We start from the raw sequence: 20,463 nt of genomic DNA, 5'->3' as shown, positions 1-20,463 counted from the left end.
CATAATTTCATAATAACTATTTGAAATAAAACATTATATCATTTCTAATTCAACGTTTATCGATTATAATTGGGCATATGACCAATTTATACACAATTCATTCATATATTTTCGTCCTCCTCCTCTCCATTCCACATCCTTATTGTATATAACACGCTTATAAGTAACATGATCTATAATTTCACTATTTATTTATATGTATATTCAAAGTTTTCCATCCATGTCATAGTCACTAAATTATTTTTATCTTGAGCTACAGAACTCCAACTTAAGATCCACTAAATTTCTTTGAAACTAGACTCACATAACTTCTTACAAAAAATTTTCAGAATTTATGGTTTAGCCAATAAATGCAGTTTATTCTTTAAAGTCATCCCTATTCTGCTGTCTGATAGTTTCGACCCTTCTTCACTAAAAATTAATTATCTCCTCGTACAGGATTCAGATGATGTTTCTGTTTGTTTCTATTGGAAATAGATTCATTAAGAATTTAAACATATAAATTTAAGCCCTTAATTATTTTTCTCCAATTTTTTTATGATTTTCCATATTCAGAACAGGGGAACCCGAAATTATTCTGACTTTGTCTCACAAAATTTATTATACCTAATAATTTACAATTTCATTGCTTACACCGTTTCTTCTATGAAAAACTAGACTCAATAAGCTTTAATTTTATATTTTATTCATCTTCTAATTTGATTCCCACAATTTTTGGTGATTTTTCAAAGTTAGACCACTTCTGCTGCTCAAAACTATTTTAGTGTAAAATGTTGATTACCAATTTGACCCTAAACTTTTAATACATGACAATTTCATCCCCAGGATCGAAAAATGAAATTCTTGCAATTTAATCCTTAATCCAAGCCTAATAATTCTCATACATATCAATAAAAGCCCATGGATTCCATGAAATTTTATAATTTTTCCACATAGTCAATACTTTTAATTTAATCCCTAAAACATGTTTTCATCCAAAATTCTCTAATAAAACACCTGTAAACATCCATTAACATATCAATTTAATCATCAAATAACAAAAATCATATGAACTTATCAATGTTATCTTCCAAAACTTTCAACAAAATCAAAAACTAATAGAATACTAAGTTGGACCTAATTGTAAAAGTTCAAAAATATAAAAATTTCAAGGAAAAAGTAAGAATTGAACTTAGTTGAAGCTAAAATATGAAAGACCAACTCTAATCCCTCTTACATGACTGTTTTCACCGAAAGTTAAAGAAGAAATGGTCCTGAAATCCTTAAAAAAAATTTGGCCACATAAACTTTATTGTAATTCCAATTTTGTCCTTAAATACATAAAAATCTTTGATTTTTTAACAGTATGCCGCCTCAGCCACTTAAGTTGGTCCATTTACTCTTTTAGTCCTTCCTTATTTAATTATTAAGTTATTTAATCACTTTAGCAAGTTTTGCATATTTTCAATTTAGTCTTTTTTAATTAATTGATTGCCGAAACGTTAAAATTTTCTAACGAAACTTTAACACTACCATATTGACACTCCGTAAATATTTATAAAAATATTTACGACTCGGTCTATAACATCAAGGTCTCGATACCTCTTTTCCTCAATTTCTTGACTTAATAAATCTTTATAAAACACAAATTACTAATTCAAAAATCTCTTAAAATCATATTTGGCTCGTAATTATTAAATAATAAAATTTACGAGCTTATTTTCTTAATTTGGTGGTCTCGAATCACTATTTTTGACATTTCTGAAAATTTGGCTATTACAATTCTCCCCCTTAAGAATTTTCGTCCTCGAAAATTTCACCAGTAAAGAGGTTCAAATATTTTTGACTAACTGATAGTATCACCAATTTTCAAGGCTGAGACAATAACTTGTCACTTCTAAATCATGTATCAAGTAATTCTTTTCATACGACTTTTTTATTTATTTAAAAGTATAGATTATTACTTTGTCATACTGTATCAAAAGACGGTTTACCTATTCACTGTAAATTACAACTTTTTTTACGCGATTCAGATTGAACCAGAACTGATGCTTGAATCCATAGAACTTTCATCTGGTCAGAATTTTGCTAACATTTATCAGGCCATTCAAATCTTACATCTTTCTGTAATAACTGTATCACCAGTATAGCTATCAATCATCAACACTGAAGCCTTAAAATTTCTGAAATTTTTACCATCATACTTATTGAAACCATAGAACCATAATAGAGTCAGCATTTCAATCGTATAAATAGAATAATACCTCAATTATTAATGGAATTTCCAATTAGAAAAGAAAAACTGAAAATAGTTCCAGTAACTATCAGTGCAGTAATATAATTTCTGCAATCCGAGATTCATATTACTGAACTCCCATAATAGAGTCAGGGTTTATGACAGTAAATATAATTACCTTTGTCCAATGAATATTTTTCACGAATAAATCATATTTGTAATTTAGAGCTTCAACCCCTAATAGTAGAAAACAGTATCACATGAATATTTTCATCAAGTCTTCTCTCAAGCATAATTGATTAGAATACCATAGAAAGATAGAACCGTATCGCTCATAGTTTAACAAGACTTTCAATAATTTCTTCTAATATCATAATCGACAACCTTTTTATGTAATAAGAATCACATCTAAAATGAATATTTACATATATCTCTAAAATAGCCGAACATGTAGAATACCTAGAAGAAATTATTGTATAATATCTAATTATAACTACTACTTTTAGATATTTTCTTACGATTTCATCACTATTCCATCGACTACTAAAGTCATCAATAATATCACATTATTCAGTTCACTAAAAGAACTAATTCAAAAGAAATTTCCAAGAAATTCGTTTTGTAGATACCATACCGAATAAATCGATTACTCATAAATAACTTATTTCTTAACAGTAACATTGTGTATTCGAATAATCTTTAAAAAAATAAACCGATATCTCAATCATAATCATCTTTATTTACTAACCCATTTTCAGCTCTAACGCATTATTAATCATTTGGTCACCGAACTATTCAATTCCACACTTGTAAACTTAATCAATATAAATCGGTAAATTTCATTGTATAAATCTATACTTATAAGAGATAGAGGTCATAAAGCCTCAAAATTATAAAGCCTCAAAATTTAACTTTCATATATATATATATATATATATACACACATAACATGACTTTTATCGTCAATACATTCATTACAAACATTCATTTTGTACCTTTATAAATCTTTACTCATCATAGGCAACTCTCATTTCTCTATCAAATACTCAAATATAACTTTCATCATTGTTGGAACTAGCTTGGTTAGAAGCATTTTATCTATTATTAAAACATTTCTTATCAAGATTACTCTTTTAAATGTGTAAATGTATATATTCATTCTTATCTATAAGGATTACTCTTTTAAACCTCCATGCAAAACTAAATAACATTTACTTATTCACAACTTTAAATTATTTTATTACAAACACATGTTTATCTATTCACAACTTTGTAACTTATTTTCCTTTATAATCATTCATCATTAGATCTTAAAATCTTTTCTGGATCCTCCATCTTTTACTATCTCTTTCCTTGTAAACCTTTTTCTATCATCAACATTAACATCACTTTATCTCCTCTTATTTTCCAAATAGTACGTTCTCTTGTTACTATCCATCTATACTTTTCTTTTCTTTTTTTTTTTAATTCAATATTTCAAACATGAATCAGAGATAATTCTTTACCTTGTAACGAAAATTGTTTTCCTTTTTAGCAGAGGCTCAGTAGACGAAACAGAACACTTAGGATATACGGGACTGATACAGAGGTGTATTATTATGCACTATAAAACAGAGAGCACTAAAGTGCTATATAGAGAGCACTAATGTGCTAATAATCGGAGAGCACTAACGTTCTAGAAATCAGAGAGCGTGTAGTAATTAGAGAGCACTGACTTGCTAGAAATCAGAGAGCACTGACGTGCTAGTAATCAGAGAGCACTAATGTGCTAATAATCAGAGAGCACTGATGTGCTAATAATCAGAGAGCACTGATGTGCTAATAATCAGAGAGCACTGATGTGCTAATAATCAGAGAGCACGCTAAACTCCCTTAATATCCTAGTAGTTCTAGTCTCGTCTACTTGGGCAAATTATTTCATGAATGCATATCACTTTTACACTTTTCGCATAATGCTTTTATATGCTTTACAATTTAATCCTTGTACCAATAATTCATGCATTTATATCTTCTCTGTCTTTAACACGTGTAATATATTTCAAAATTCAATATTCATCCATAATTCCCAAATAATCCTTATCATATACTTCATATATTACTTTTGTATATTTTGTAATTTAGTTATCAAGACAATATTTCGTGTAGCACTATAATTTACTTTTAATAATACATATAACATAATATTCACCATCGACATGTATTATAAAATATTTATTCATACCTTTATGAGTTCCAATTCATCATAATCAACTTTCTACTGATATATTTGAGTATTGCTTTCAATATTATCGGAATTATCTAAGTTGAAAAGCATCTCTATCTATAAGTAAAACAAATCTCATCAGGGTCGGGAGATATCACAATATCACGAGTTATATAGTGGCATTTATTTTTAGACTTCACATATACTACGTCCGGCCCGAGAACCGACTAAACTTTAGCTCTGATACCACTAAATATAACACCTTTAACCCGTATTCATCGTCAAAATAGGGTTTCGAGGCATTACCAGAGATTACAGAACATTTTCGGATAATTTGAGTCATTTACAATTCAATTTGGCTTTCATTAGATAACATCATATACTATCACATTGAGCCATTATTTATCTCATAAACATTTAGTTCACACTTTCTATTCACATTTTCATATTCAATTCACTATTTCTTCCTGTCAATTACAATTTCGAATGACAAATTCATGTAAATGAGCTCAATATCATTAGCTGTTTAATTTCTATCACTTAAATTTACATACACATAATTTATTAACATAACCTGTCAAACACAATCTCTGAATGATAAGATCACATAATTGAGCTCAATTTCACTGTTCAATTTGTTTTATTACATAAAATTTGCTTAACACTTACCACAATTTGACAAATTAGAGAACGTCTTATGGAATTGAGTACTTCCTTTTCAAATTGCCATAGTATAACTATGGTCTTGCACATTGTCACATATCACACACGGAAACACATATTACACCGATGCCATATCCTAGATATGGTCTTACACGAAAGCACATAGTCACATCTTCACATGTTGCCATGGTAAAACCATGGTCTTTTTCGTTAATTCATCACATATCACTGAACGAAAGTACTCATTCCTGCGTTCTACTCAATTTGACCTTTTAGTTTCTTTTCCGTACTTTTACAATATTCAAACTTTAAGTACGAACATATGAAATGATTTATCATTTCTTTCATTTACTAACAAGTAATTATTAAATTCAACTATATGAACTTACAATTCGGGTATTTTATGTTCTTGTATCAAATGATTATATTCTGAAGCGAGACTCTTGTGAGTGGAGATTGTTCCGAAGCCACGCTTTCATCAATAAATCCATGAGCATCTCTTTTCCTTTATTCTATTCTTTATATCTCTTTCTTTAACATTGTTTAATTAAATATTTGTGTAAAGATTAGAATCAACTTATGCTTCATATATATCTTGCATGTTTTAGTTGTTCTAATCTTATTAATTGATTGAAGGATAGAGTTTATTAGGGAATCAGTTATTTGGGAGAGGAAGAACTTAAACCTTAGGCTTGACAACCCTAAAAATTCATTTAGGTGGGAATTAACCCAAAATTGATATGGCCTATCTATGAACACCTTAACCTCGAACCGGTTTGGACTATGAGGTCGGAAGATAAGTAGTTCTTACCGACTCGTTATTCTAATGGACGTATCGAAGATCCTGCTAGGGTATCAGCAAGTTGATTGATTAGAACCCTACATCAATAATTAATTAGTTAAAACAATTGGATCTAGGCTAAAGGAACTCGCGTAGTCGAAATAAGGGATAGGAGAAGCCGATAAATGAACTTATGAGTAGATTTAGGTTTAATTCAATTTATATATTTATTAGTATTATTACCATCTTACTTCTATATTATCACTACTAATTCGTGACTCAAGTAGATAAGTAATTATTTCTACTAATTGGCTTAATAGTAATTTTCCCCAAACTACAATCCCTTGGGCATGATCGTCGGAGAACTTACCTACTTCGTTGTAACTATATTACAACCTGACCCTTATACTTGAAACACCGCCTCAATTCCTTATATTTTGTAGCAGTATTCACACTCTAGACGTTAGTGCATCTAGAGGCGGTCAAGTTGTTGGCATCGTTATCGAGGATTGGGACGGTGATAATTGTTATTGAATCAATTACTTGTGAATAATATTAGTCAAAAGACGAACAAGCTAGATAGTGTACTATTTTTTCCATTAATTGGGTTATTTCCTTTTTCAAATTGTATTTACTTATTTATTGTTCACCTTATTGACTAAACGATTTAATTTTGAAAAATTTTGATTACAGGTGGTTTAATGATTAAAGGACCTCTTGGGCTGACGAATGGAACTACATAACAGGTTGGTCAAACAGAGCCATAACGAACCAATGGAGCGATGATAACAGGTGTGAGGACAATGAGCACTCATATAAACTTCTTTATGAGTCATACAACAAAAACAATAATATACTCAAACATTCAAATGAACCTTTTTGTGGCCTGCATAAGATTCCTTCATGTGAAACTATTGAGCCATCCAATTCCGAAAGATTATCAAACATGTCATACATGATGGAACAAATGAGAAAAATGCTCCAAGAGATATCTGAGGCACTACCTTCAAGGGAAGAGGTTGTGCAAGATGTTCCCAACCTTGATCTAGAGGACCCTTGTTTTCTTTTTGACCACCCTAAAATAGAAAATAATAGTCAACAAGAGTTTGGAACTAGAGATCATGGGGATAAATTGAATATGGCTAAAGCGGTCTCTAATTCAATTGACATAGAAACAACCATAACAGTAGATGTACTCGCTCATGTAAAAGTAGAAGTAACCACTAACATGGAGCTTAAACCAATTTTGAATGAAAGTGTAGAAGAGCCAATACATTTTCTGGCCATAGTAGAGAAGGCACCAGCTGGAGAGATCGATAAGTTCAACTCATTATCATCTAACAAGGGCAACAACGCTGGAGTGACCAAAACTTCAGGTGACATGGAGAGGAGAAAGTTCAAGGCAATAATACCCCGAAAAAAAATTTGGGGTTGGCTCAGATTTGGCACCAAATGGCTCGTAATATGGATGTCACGTCGGTCAAAAATAAGGCAACATCATCGGCAGCGACAAAATGGACTGATTCATATACATTGATAGAGGAACAAACGATCAATTAAAGTGTCAAGAGTCAACTGGAATTTCTTTTATAGTGGCGACACGGATCGTCCTGATTTTTAAAGAACTTATATTCCCTGTTTTATATTGTGTTTCTTTTTTATTTTTATTTTTATTTTTATTTTTATTTGTTATTCGTTTATTTTATTTTTATTAATCTACGTTGTGTTTAGTTTTCCCACAAAAGGTGTAGATACCTTGGAGTAACAAAACCGAAAAAAATTTGAAAAAGCTAGAAATAGGGCTCGATGTCGTGACATTGCCCCCTAATGTCGCGACATCCTAAACAGAACACACTTTACAACATTGAAGGCCCAAGTTCATCTGAATATTTTTAGACGTTATGAAATCCATTATCGAAACTTCTTATTTTTCTTCTTATTTTTATTTTTTCTTGTTTTTATATTATATTTCATATTTCTTGTCATAGTATTTCTTTTAGGTACTCTTTTCGTCCACTTGGAGCACAAATCCCAAGGTTATCATAACAACAAGGATCTAGCCTACTCAGAAAAGTTTTCTTGTTTGCAATTTAATTATTTTTCGTTAAGGGCAATGTATGTTCTGAAGTGTGAAGGACAATGCAAAGGATGATTTTAGCTCAGAAGGATCGACTCGAAATTATTGATAGGGAATTGAATAGACCACAACAGGAAGCACACAAAAATTGTGAAACAAAGAACACAATGATTTATAATAGTCCGGCCCCAATTACCTACTCCTCTACCTTAGCTTACCACAACTAAGGATTTTTCCAGATTCACTAATTTGGCAACCTTTGAAGACAAGGTTTAACCTTACAATCTCTCCTAAGATTTATGCCCCAAAATCTTAAGATACAACTCCCTTAAGGTTTCTACCCAAACCTTAAGAATTAACCCTCTCTCAAAGAGAAACAAATAAGCAAACAAAGAAACAATAATTACAAGATTAGGATGTTTGCCAATTAAACATAAATACAGAAAAGAACACTTGAGCTAAATGAATATGATGAAGTTTACAGGAAAATATATGAAAGAATTATGCTCTAAGTTGTTTTGATTGATTTTTAAGCTTTGCACATGTCGCTTGTTTTTGTTAAACCTTTGGAAGATGATATTTATAACCTTTAAGTGATTTTCGACCATGTGGTTGTTGTAGAAGTGAATATAGCCATTGGGGATGAAATACTAAGTCATTAAATTCACCTGCAGCAATGAGCATCAATACCTATTGAAAGGGTATCGATATTTTTTTCTAATTAATGTTGATTTTAGTGACCGTTAGAGCAGGAATATCGATACCTGATCGATACCTAGCAAAGGTTACAAATTCCATAATGTCAATTTGGTATTGATTAATAGAAGGGTATCAATATCTTGTAGAATATCTATACTTAGACAAAAAGTATCAATACTTTTTTGTCCCATAGCAATTCTAACTTGTTTGAAAATTATTAAAACATATTTGAAAATGTTTGACTCGATTAAAACCATTCTAACTTAATTTTATGAAATAGCTTAACTTTACTTTTATTTAAAAACACTTTAATTTGTTGTATCAAAACATATTATCAAATAAGACTTAGTTTAACTGAATAGTTTGTGTTTTTGTTTATGTGTTTACTTTATTTTAGTTGATTATTTATAAAAAATATTATTGTTTTTGTTGCATGGTGCTTGGATTATAGTAACATTGTGAATAGTGGTTGAAAATAATGAAGCATGTAATGATTTTTGACAAGCATGAAATTTTTATTAAAATGAGATAATTTGATTATTTGTAAGGGGAACTGATTAGGTTACTTAGTTAAATTACATAATAGATTAGAAGTTCCTAAGTAAGAATGTTTGATGATGCCATATGAGATATAAGTCTTTTAGATACTCGTAGCAACATGAATGCTTAAATTAATTATTATTCATTTGCTTTAATTTGAAGCATGAAAGAAATTGTGTATGGTGGGATGCTTAGGGATGACCGAAGGCATTGTTTGAATAGTCAGTTCTCAAATGACCATACCTTAGTGCTATGAATCTCCAGTCTCCTTATTTGAGCATAATAACTCCTTTTTGATGAACCAAAAAAATTGAAACCCAAAGACCACACATAAAACTTGAACTCTTCCTTATCATTGGTCATTTAATACATTATGAAATAGATGTTAGGCTAGAGATATTAAAGATTTAAGTAGAAACATCATAGTGGTTTAAAAAAAAGGAAGAAACAATGTGATATAGTGATTATAGGTCGGACAAAATGTACAAAAAAGAAAAATCCAGAAAAAGTCAAAATTAAAAACGTGAAGAAAAATTATAGAACAGAAATAAAAGCATTGTCACTGAGAAAAGGGTAAAAAGTCAAGTGACAAAACAAAAAGTCACAAAAGTGAGAAAACTCAGTCATTAGTGGACTAAAACGTGTTAAATCAACCATAGTTGCTAGTATTATATTGTATCTTCCTACATGGAGAGATAAGGTAGATGTGAGAGGGAGATAAAAGGCGATGAGCTTAGATGGGATATTAAGGGGGAAGAGAGGGAACAATGTCATGTGCCTAACTATTTCAAATGTTTGAACCGTTTTGAGCCATATCTATCTTTAAACCCATATTGTCCTAAGCCTTAAAACATTACAAGCCTAAAAGACCAATGTGACTTAAGCATTCTCTATGCATAATCTTCTGGAATTGCTAATAATTTTATTTAATGAATGTTTTTTATTCACATGATTGTGTCTTCTACATATATGTTTAATTTATGTTAATGGCGGTATTGTTAAACATTTGGTCATGAGAATTATTTTAATTTGTTAGTAACGTAACTTTGTAAACTAATTCTAATTTACTTTAAAAAATTTCAAGTCATCGAACTATCAAGATTCAATTACATGTGCGATAAGAATTGTTATACATTTAATATTTGACAACCATGTTTGCAGTAGTAATAAAATTCAAGGGAGGCCTTCTTATTGCATGCTATGTGTCTGGACTTGGTTTGCCTGAGGATAAGCAAAAAGTTAAGTGTAGGGGAGAAGTTTAGGTGTGAGGTTCTTATTTACATCCATCTTCACTAACTTTAGCTTTTTTAAAGAAAGAAACTAAGTTATTTTCATATTAATCCTTTTTTTTCATTTTCTCTTGTTCCAATATATGTGTTTCTGGTTGCTTGAGGACAAGCAACATGTGTGGGGGAGTCACCTGCCACGAATTACATTATTATTTACATCCTTTTTACACATAACTTTAGTTTGTTTAATAGCTAAATCAAAGCATCTTCGTATATATTTAGGTTTTTATTACATTTTATATATCTAAATAAGGTTACATGGTCTTGTAGGTCAAGTTAGGAGCTAAAGATGCATATTTGAGCCGAAACTAATGCCTATGTCATGACACCAAGACACTGATATCTCAACATCGAAGACAGAAGCCAAAAACAAGTTCTTCAGTGAAATTTTCCTCAACATCACGACAAAATCCTCCTATGTCGCGACATACCCCTTGTGCTTGGCTGCAACATCGCAGGCCTATGTTGCAACCAAGCCCTTCACAGCCCAAAAAATTCTTGCACGTGATAATTATGTTTTGGAGGGAAATTAGGTGTATTTTTCCTAGTTAAACTCTAAGTACTTCAAGGATGATTTAGGCACTTTTATATTTCGAGTTTAGCCTATATAAAAGCCATTGTAATTAGTTTAGACACATAATTTTAGGGAGACAGAAAATATACTTTAGGTTTTTTTATTTCATTATTAGTTTCTAATTATGGTGTTTTTTATTTTGAGAAATTTACTTAGGGTATTTTATGTTCTTGTAATCGGAAGATCCTATTCCAAAGTAAGACTCTTGCGAGTAGAGATTGTTATGGAGCCACAATTTCATCGATAAATCCATGAGCATCTCTTTTCCTTTATTTTACTATTTATATCTCTTTCTTTAACATTGTTTAATTGAATGTTTGTGTAAATATTAGAATCAATATATTCTTCATACATATCTTGCATGTTCCAATTGTTCTTTAAATGATTGAAGGTTAAAGTTTCTTAGCAGATCATTTGTTTGGGAGAGGAAGAAATTAAACCTTAGGCTTAACAATCCTAGCAAGTCATTTAGGTGGGAATTAACCCAAAATTGGTATGGTCTATCCGTGAACACCTTAACCCCGAACCGTCTAAACTATGAGGTCGAAAGATAAGTAGTTCATATCGAGTTATTATTCTAGTGGACGTATCGAAATATCTTACTAGGATATCGACAGTCAATTGATTAGAACCCTACATCAATAATTAATTAGGTAAAACAATTTGATCTAGACTAAAGGAACTCGCGTAGTTGAAGCAAGGGATAGGAGAAGTCGATTCATGAACGTAGGAGTAGATTTAGGTTTAATTAAATTTCTTTAGTTTCCTATTATTATCACCATCTTGCTTCTATAGTAACACTACTAATTTGTGACTCAAGTATATTTATAATTATTTCTAGTAATTGGCTTGATAGCACTTTTCCCCAAACTGCAATCCTTTGGGTACGATCCTCAGAGTACTTACCTACTTCGTTGTACCTGACTCATACATTTGCAGACACTGCTTCAATTTCTTATATTTTGTAGCGGTATTCACACTATGGACATTAGTACGTCCGGAGGCGGTCAATAAAGTGATGGATTCATTTAAGAAATAGAAGTTCATGAGTACAACCTTAGGTGAAGTTGATCTGCCACAAATCGATGTGGAAAATTCATCTTTTCTGACACACTTAAGGACCTTTTCTCGAGCAAAATAGAGTTTTTATCTTGGCTTTTCATTATTTTTGTATTTTATATTTTTTTGGGGTAATAAGTGAAAATCTCTCATTTTTCTCTAGTTTTTTTACCCAAATTGGTCGATAGTGCCATTAGGAGGCCTAATGTGTGTTTGGGTGATGTAGGGATGTGTCGGAGGTAAAAAATGAGCAAAAATGACATCTACAACAAGGGTAACGCGATATCAAAACCCTGAAATCGCAATACCTCCAGTAGTATAGAAGACCAACGATACCCTACAGTGGTATCGCGACATCCTCCTTGGCTATCACAATATCCACCTCTCAAGGAAGACCCCCAAGTTTAATGCTGCCCGAGATATCGTGATATCCTCTTTTGGGTATCACGATATTGCCTTCGTCAAAGGGACAAACTTGGACAAAATGGGCAACCTTTGTCTACCTGACCCACCAATCACACAAGGCTCGTGTAGGGGTAATTTTGGCATTGAAAAGTCATCAGAACAGCCTATAAAATAGCCAAGAATTACTGAGGAGAAGAGAGAAACATTTAGCTTACTTTTAGGTTTAGTTTTCTCTAAGTTTTCTTTAATTTTTCTCTTCACTTTTCTGGAGTTTTTATTTTTCTCTTCTTCTACTATAGATTAGATTTTATTTTTCTGCATTTACTTCTTGTTCTTGATGTTCTTTGTGTTAGTTAAGTTAGTTAACACTTTAGCTAAGGTTTATTTACAATTTCAGTCCTTTTACCTTGCTTTCCAGACTTTTTAAGCTTCAGTTTAATTCATTTCAATTTATTTTATTTCAAATCTATTAAGCGTTGCTCCTTTTATGTTTCTTACTTTAGATTTTTTTGGTTAAATGCTTTTGGTTTCATGTTATTTAAGTTTTCTTGTATAAAAATCTCAACTTTCATATTTTTTTCTTAAGCTTTACTTTCATGGTTGCTTTTTTCTATTATTATATTTATTTTCTTGACTTTGAGCATGTATAGCTAAATCCTTAAGGAGGTTGGTCAATAGAAAAGTCGATAAACTAAAATCTTTGAACAAAGGAGTAAATCGTAACAAATTGGACTAATTTGAATAGAACTAAGAACTTAGGTAGTGACGCCCCTAAGGGAAGATTAAGATAAAGTGAGATCAGAAGGTAATATTATCGTGCACCCATTCGTTAGTCCTAGATTAATTGGTGAGACCGAAAGATAAAATGGAGTCACTTGGTAATTTACGCGATTTATGTCCTTAGCCCGAGATTTGGTGAACAACATCAAAGTCAACCAACCCCCATTAGTCATTTGTCAGATAGCCCCTCTAGTTTACATTTCTTGCAATTTAGTCTCTAGAGTAGAATATTTAATTTTCTTGCAAACTTATCTATAATGAATCGCCGTAAAATAAAATCATATTAGTAGCCACTTAGCCTCTATTGTGTATGCTAGTTATTGCTCAATCGCCTCTTTCTTTGGGTTCGATCATTGGAATACTTCGGTGTTTCATTGTAACACTATAAATATTACAACTGACTTGTATACTTGCAGTAAAATCGGACTTTAAAAATTGTTTCATAAATTAGTTGTTTTAATGCGCATGTGCGTAGCCGGTCAAAAGTCCTGAAAGTTTGAAATATAGTTCATAGGAACAAACCTTAAGAGGAGAGTTTTAATTGTCCAACGTTAGGATTAGATTAAGTATAAGTTACTCTCCGAGAGCGTTAGTGACGCCTTAGTCTAGTGTATTAGGAAGGAGCGAAAATTATGGCTAAGTTAAGTACGACAATTCGAAGAATAATGGCAAGTCTAAAAGTCTCTGGATTAGGTGCACAGTTATTTAGAAAAACAATAGGCGAAAGGTGTATAGAATAGGCAACAAAGAATGTTATGTTTAAACGAGCCTCTATAATAAGAGCTGTTAGGGAACTATAGGGAGAAATGTTTGACTGAGTAGTAGTAGTCATCCAAGTGCATTTTTGGCATATAGAATGGGTTGCCTCTGATATAGACATAAGTAGACAAGGATTCCTAGTCAGATTAGGGTAATAAGTGAAAAAAAAAAGATGGTTACGAAAAAGGATTATTATGAGGTATGAGGCCACACTAGGAAACAAAACACCTTTAGTGACCAATGTGGACTCGTACTAGTTGAGTTATAAGGAAAGTGACCGCCTTTGGACATGCTAACGTCCAGAGTCTGAATTCTGCAACTAACGATATGAATTTGAGGCGGTGTTCACAAGTATACAGGTTAGGTTGTAATATAGTTTGTTTACAACGAAACACTTGGTAAGTATTCCGAGGATCGTACCTAAGAGATTGCAGTTCAGGGAAAACTGCTATTAAGCCAATTACCAAAAATAATTACTAATTTACTCGAGTCAAAAATTAGTAGTGTTAATCAGAAAGTTGGTTGGGAACTAACCAAACATGAACTAGAAAAGTCAATGGTTGAAAGAGTATCAGGTAAGTTTCTTGGACATGGCAGATTTTGATAAGCCACTCATTCTTGACATGACGATTACCAAGCTCCCATGAAGACTTACACCATGTTTGGTTGGGTGTATTGGCGGTGGACCCCACTTAAGCCCCATTTATTCCGTTGTTTGGTTCATGGTAATGCTATTACGGGTGTAATCCATTACTGCCCTAATCGGTGAAATTCACCGATTTCTAATCCGTCCCTTTTGCTCAGTTTAGGTGCTGCTTCACTTTACCCTTCCTGTTTTACCCTTTGCCTCTTCTGTTCCCCTTTGCCGTCAGGAAGGAGATTCAAGATGAGACGGATAGAGAAACTGGTCGAACCAAGCAAATATCCAGTGTTCCAATTCATCTTAGGCGTTATCATGTTCTGATTCATGTTTCCTTTGACTTAGATATTGGAAGGCAAATCTTATCGGCTGAAATTCCCTTGGGTTGGTGTCGTGAATCGCTCACAAGCAGATATTAACAAGAATGTTGATATGATTGTCTTTCGACGAGAGAGCGTGAGTATTTTTCTACTACGCCTGAATATAGGCATCTTGCTCATAGAATAGGTTCTGAGCATCTTGCTAAGATGCTTTCAAAGGTAATCTATAGGGTGTTTATTTCTTTTTTCCCTTTTTTTGTACTTTTTATCCTATACTTTCTTGTAAAGGACAAGATGATCTTGGGTTTAGTGCTATCTTTTCTTAAGTTGTATTAACTTTGTCATCTTGGTTAATGTCTCAAAGATTTGGAAACTGTTATCAAGTCTAGAATCCTCGGCATTCAGTCCCTTATTAATAAAACAATTGATGAACTTGAAACCGAATTGAGTCGCCTTGGAAAGCCTATTGCGGTGATGCGGTGTAAGTGTGCTCTTGTGTGTGGATTTTGGAATTCTTTGGCTATTCCACTTGCAGTTGATTATTAGTTATAAGCTCTTTAGGAATTACTGATGATTGAGATGCTTATACATGGGAAGTTGTGCACAATTATGGAGATTTGCCGTCTTTTTTATCAAAATTTCAGAGAACATTTGGATGGGGTGTATGTATCACGTCTTGTTTTACCTTTCTTAATACACCTGTCTTTAACATCATTCAATTTTGCTAATTTTGTTAGAGATTTTGTCTTGACTTTCAATGTTGTTCACAGGCGTACTGGTGGTGATAAGGTTTACAATGTTTTCGACAACCAACTTCCATCTGCTTTGAAAAGGTTGCAATTTGACAGGCAACTATCAATGGAGAATATTAGGAAGCTCATTACTGAAGCTGATGGAAGCTGATGGCTATCAACCACATTTAATCGCTACTGAACAAGGATACCGTCGTTTGATTGAATCTACTTTAGTTACTATTAGAGGTCCAAATTGAGTCTCATTGTTGATGCGGTATGAAAGTAAATTTTAGAAAAATGCTATATCTGTCATATTCAATTTGGCATGCCAAGATCATCTGGTTTTCTTTTTCTTTCAAAGATCGTTCGGTTGTGATTCTTAAAAACATTTTTTCTTTCAAGTATCAAGATTCTTGCTATCCTCTACTATTTAGTTGTCTTACATAAAAATGTTGATAATTTTTAATCGCTATTAAGGTCTCGGTTTACTAGGGATCATGTTGGTCATAGACCGATGCTTCAAATTGGATTGATTTCATTTGTTACATTTTCGGACTCATTCCATTCTAAAGGATCCGGTTCACAAGGCTATGAGTAAAACTCCCAGATGTTCCCATCTTTGCTTATATTGTTCATGTACCAAAGAAATTTTGCTCGCTATTTTTCTATCTTTTGACATTGAGTTTAGTATTCTTCAAGGTTTATAAGAGTCAACATGGTTTGGTTTTCGAGTTAAAGCAATATCCCGCACTCGAGTAGAGGTAGGAAATGTCGCGATCGAGTCTCTTGAAAGAATGAGGATCGAGAAAAAGCAACACTTCAACTGGTTGATATGGAATGTTGTTACCTTACAGTTGAGTTCTTTCAAAGCTCCTCAAGATGTGGATAAGGGTGGCGTTGTTACGCAATCAATATTTGACCGATACAATGACTCCTACCGAGGAGAATTGGTAGGTTCATATACACAAAAGTTGAGGATGGATCTCAATTGTTTGAAACTTAATCAAGGATACTATTATTCAATGTATTTTATTTCGATAATGGGTTTCTAACAATGTATGAGCAGAAGTACAGCTTTTGTCTTACGTAAATATGGTCTGCGCTACTTTGCGCCACTCGATTCCAAAGTCCATTGTTTATTGTCAAGTCCGTGAAGCTAAAAGAAGCTCGCTTGACTTTTCTACACGGAATTGGGGAAACGGAGGTGAGAAATGTCCTCTTTAACCAACTTACCGTCATTACTTATTTTGGTGAAACAGATGATCAATGAATGATTTTGGGAAATTTCTTTTATAGCAAAAACGATTATCGGCACATCGAATGAGGATCCAAAGAATCATGGAACGCCGATCCGCTCTTCTTGAAGAGACTGGAATTATATAGGAGTGCAATTTGAAATCGATACGGCCGCTTGGTCGAAGTAAGAGTGGGTAAATTTAGATCCATGGGGCATGGTATTGGGATCTGCTTTTGTTGTATTTTCGTTAAAGCAATATATTTTTACCATATTTTAGAATGCAAACATCATTTGTTGTGTATTCGAGTTTCTTTAAAGCTGTATAATATGCAAATGTTTTGCCACTTTATCGCTTATGTTAATTTAAGCATCCGAACACATTTTGGAAATAACTTGAGTCTGACCCAAATACCTCTCGATTTTTTCTTTTTTCTTTTTGCAATTTATTAATTTAAGCATTTTTGAGATAAATTTTAAAATTACTAGATAAATCCTCTTCCCATGCTTTGGAAAATTAGTCATATTTTGACTAAGATATTTATATTGAATATAATGATTTGATTCTAAATTAGTCATATTTTGAATAAGATATATAAATATATAATAATTTGACTCAAGAAAATTAACTTGGAAGGTTTTTCGATATAATGTTCGAATCACTCAACTTCTAAATACAATAATACAAACATGCAATAAATTAATACATGATATGAAAATAATATCAAAATAATATGAAAAATAAATTAATACATGCAATAAATTAAAGCATATAAGCGATGCATAATTCAATTTTAACCAATTCAAACAATGTATTCATGATTCATATGCTAATTTCATTCACTATCTCATTTAGCAATTCAATAAAACATGACATTTCTTTATCGAATCTACTGATTCGCTAAGTTTCCATGTCGACCCTCCAAGCTTTTATAAACCGATTCGCATGGTCTTTTACATGCTACGATAATCACATATCACATATATGCATTAGTAGTACTATTTCATATTATCAAATCAATTCAAATATCATTTAATCGATTCAAATTTTATTATTTTAAATTATATTTTATAGTATTATATATTATGATTTTAGTAAATTCATATAATAATATTTAATATTAATAATTTTATTAAATTATATATTTTATTAAATTATATTTAAAATAATTAATTTAATTTATATTTTATAGTATCATATATTATGATTTGAGTAAATTCATATAAGAATATTAACTATTAAGAATTTTATTAAATTATATATTTTAATTATAATATATTTAATAATAATTATGTTAATTTATATTTTATAGTATCATATATTATGATTTCAAGAATTCATATAAGAATTTTATTTATTAAGAATTTTATTAAATTATATATTTTAATTATAATATATTTAATAATAATTATGTTTAAATATGATTAAATTATTTATTATTGATATTAATAATCTTATTAAAATTTAAATAACAATAACAATAATCATTTACCAAAACAAATTTATGCTAAGGGTATTCTAGTCATTTTAGTTTTTTCCATTATGCTATTACACCTCTATTCCATTCAACCAAACACAAGAATACTATTACGCCTCTATTCCATTACATTCAACCAAACAATTGATTTGCTATTACACCTCTAATCCATTACACCTCTATTCCATTACGCCTCTATTCCATTACAGCAAACCAAACGTGCCGTTATAGTTTACCTAAAAAAAATTAACATAAAAATAATAATACGCGTCTATTTATTTATTTTTTAAAATTTTTAAATATAATTGATGGAACATATATTATCATTTAAATCTGATTTTAGTTTTTCTTTTCATTAAACAATGTATTAAATGATATTCATATAATATAATATATATATATATATATTAATTTTGACCAATTAGATTTTGAACGTGTTATGAGTGTTCCGCTTTGCAGACTGACTACTTGATGTTATTTGGAGACAAAGAACGTCCTTAGAAGCTATAGCGAAAGGGGGCATCGCCCTCAACTTTTGAAATTTGTTTACATAAGTAGTTATATATATTAAATAAAATTAATTTGGCTCTTTCACAATAAATATTAGAATTTTGTATTGCTAAAGAAAATAAAAGCATATTATTATTTGTCTTCCATTTTACAAACAAATCATTGTTTTTAAATTCTTTAAAATAATTAGCTTGTAATTTTTTATTTTAGGATCGAAAGAGTGCACTCATTAATTAGAAAATAGTGTTATAAACCATAATTGTGATTACAGCCAATAATAGAGATTTAATTCCGATTGAGTCATAACTTGATTGGTATGGGTATTGTTATCTACAGGAATGTGTGAGTTCGAATACTTTGAAGCTCATTATCCACCTATTTATGAGTTAAAAGTGAATTATAAATAATTCTGAATATTTTATATAAAAAACAAATATAATATAATCTATAATAAAATTATATAAAAAGAAAAACAATAAAAATGTAATACAATCGAGTGAGCATCGCAAAATATCCAAGCTCATTACAGACTAGTCTTCAAAGTGGCATGTGGAATGTGCCAATAACAACCATTGCCCTCTATGGTCATTAATGAGATCACTAACTCCCCCAGCTTTCAGATTTTCCGTAGAGGAGCTATCAAAATTGAATTTATTCCATCTTTGGATATCACATAGGATAATATCATGAAATTGAAGTTTGAGATAAATATATAATGAAGAATTTAGTCATAATATTTGTAATAGACTTATCTATTATCAATGTCTATTAAGAAAAAAAGGGAGATTGAAATTCAACTTGTATCTAAAATAATTTCAATGTGGTTCCAAAATATAAAGATTGTTTTTCAGAAAAAAAATGTTAGGTCCCAATCACTCTATTGGATTAAAATGGGGAGGCAAGTGAGACCACATTGCCCACTTCCTAGAATAAGATCCAGAAAAGGGCGGTCTCAAAGGGACAAAATGTCAACCTTCAAAAATTATTGGTTCCTTGCCTTTTTCGTTCCTATTCTGTGCCCCACAGCAAACGAATCTTTTGTTTGCATACCCAATATAGAAGCCTAACTTATACGTCTTACATTATATATCCATTTTAAAATTATAAATAAATCTAATATATATATTATTTTATTTTTGTAAATTATGACAATTTTCAAAAATCTTTTACAAATTTAAGTTTACTTGCTATATACATAAATAATTTTTTTGTCAATACAAACTATTATATATATATTTATCTAATATGTAAATATTTGGATTTTTTTTAGATTTGAATTAATATATGACTTTTTTTAGTTCACAAGTGCAGTTATAGCTAGTAAATATACAAATCATAAATAATATATATTCAATCAATTTAAAATAAAACAAAATAGATTGAAAATCGAAATATATTTAGATAAGATTCACATATAATAGGACTTAAAGCTAAAATAATATAAAAAATTAGAAATGATATTTTGTGCTGGATGAAACTCAAAAGTTCAAAATCATTAACGTT

The sequence above is a fragment of the Gossypium raimondii genome, chromosome 8 (genome assembly GCF_025698545.1).
Source record: "Gossypium raimondii isolate GPD5lz chromosome 8, ASM2569854v1, whole genome shotgun sequence".
NCBI lineage: Eukaryota > Viridiplantae > Streptophyta > Magnoliopsida > Malvales > Malvaceae > Gossypium > Gossypium raimondii.
The sequence above is the reverse complement of the archived record's forward strand: the minus strand, read 5'-3'. Positions refer to the sequence as shown.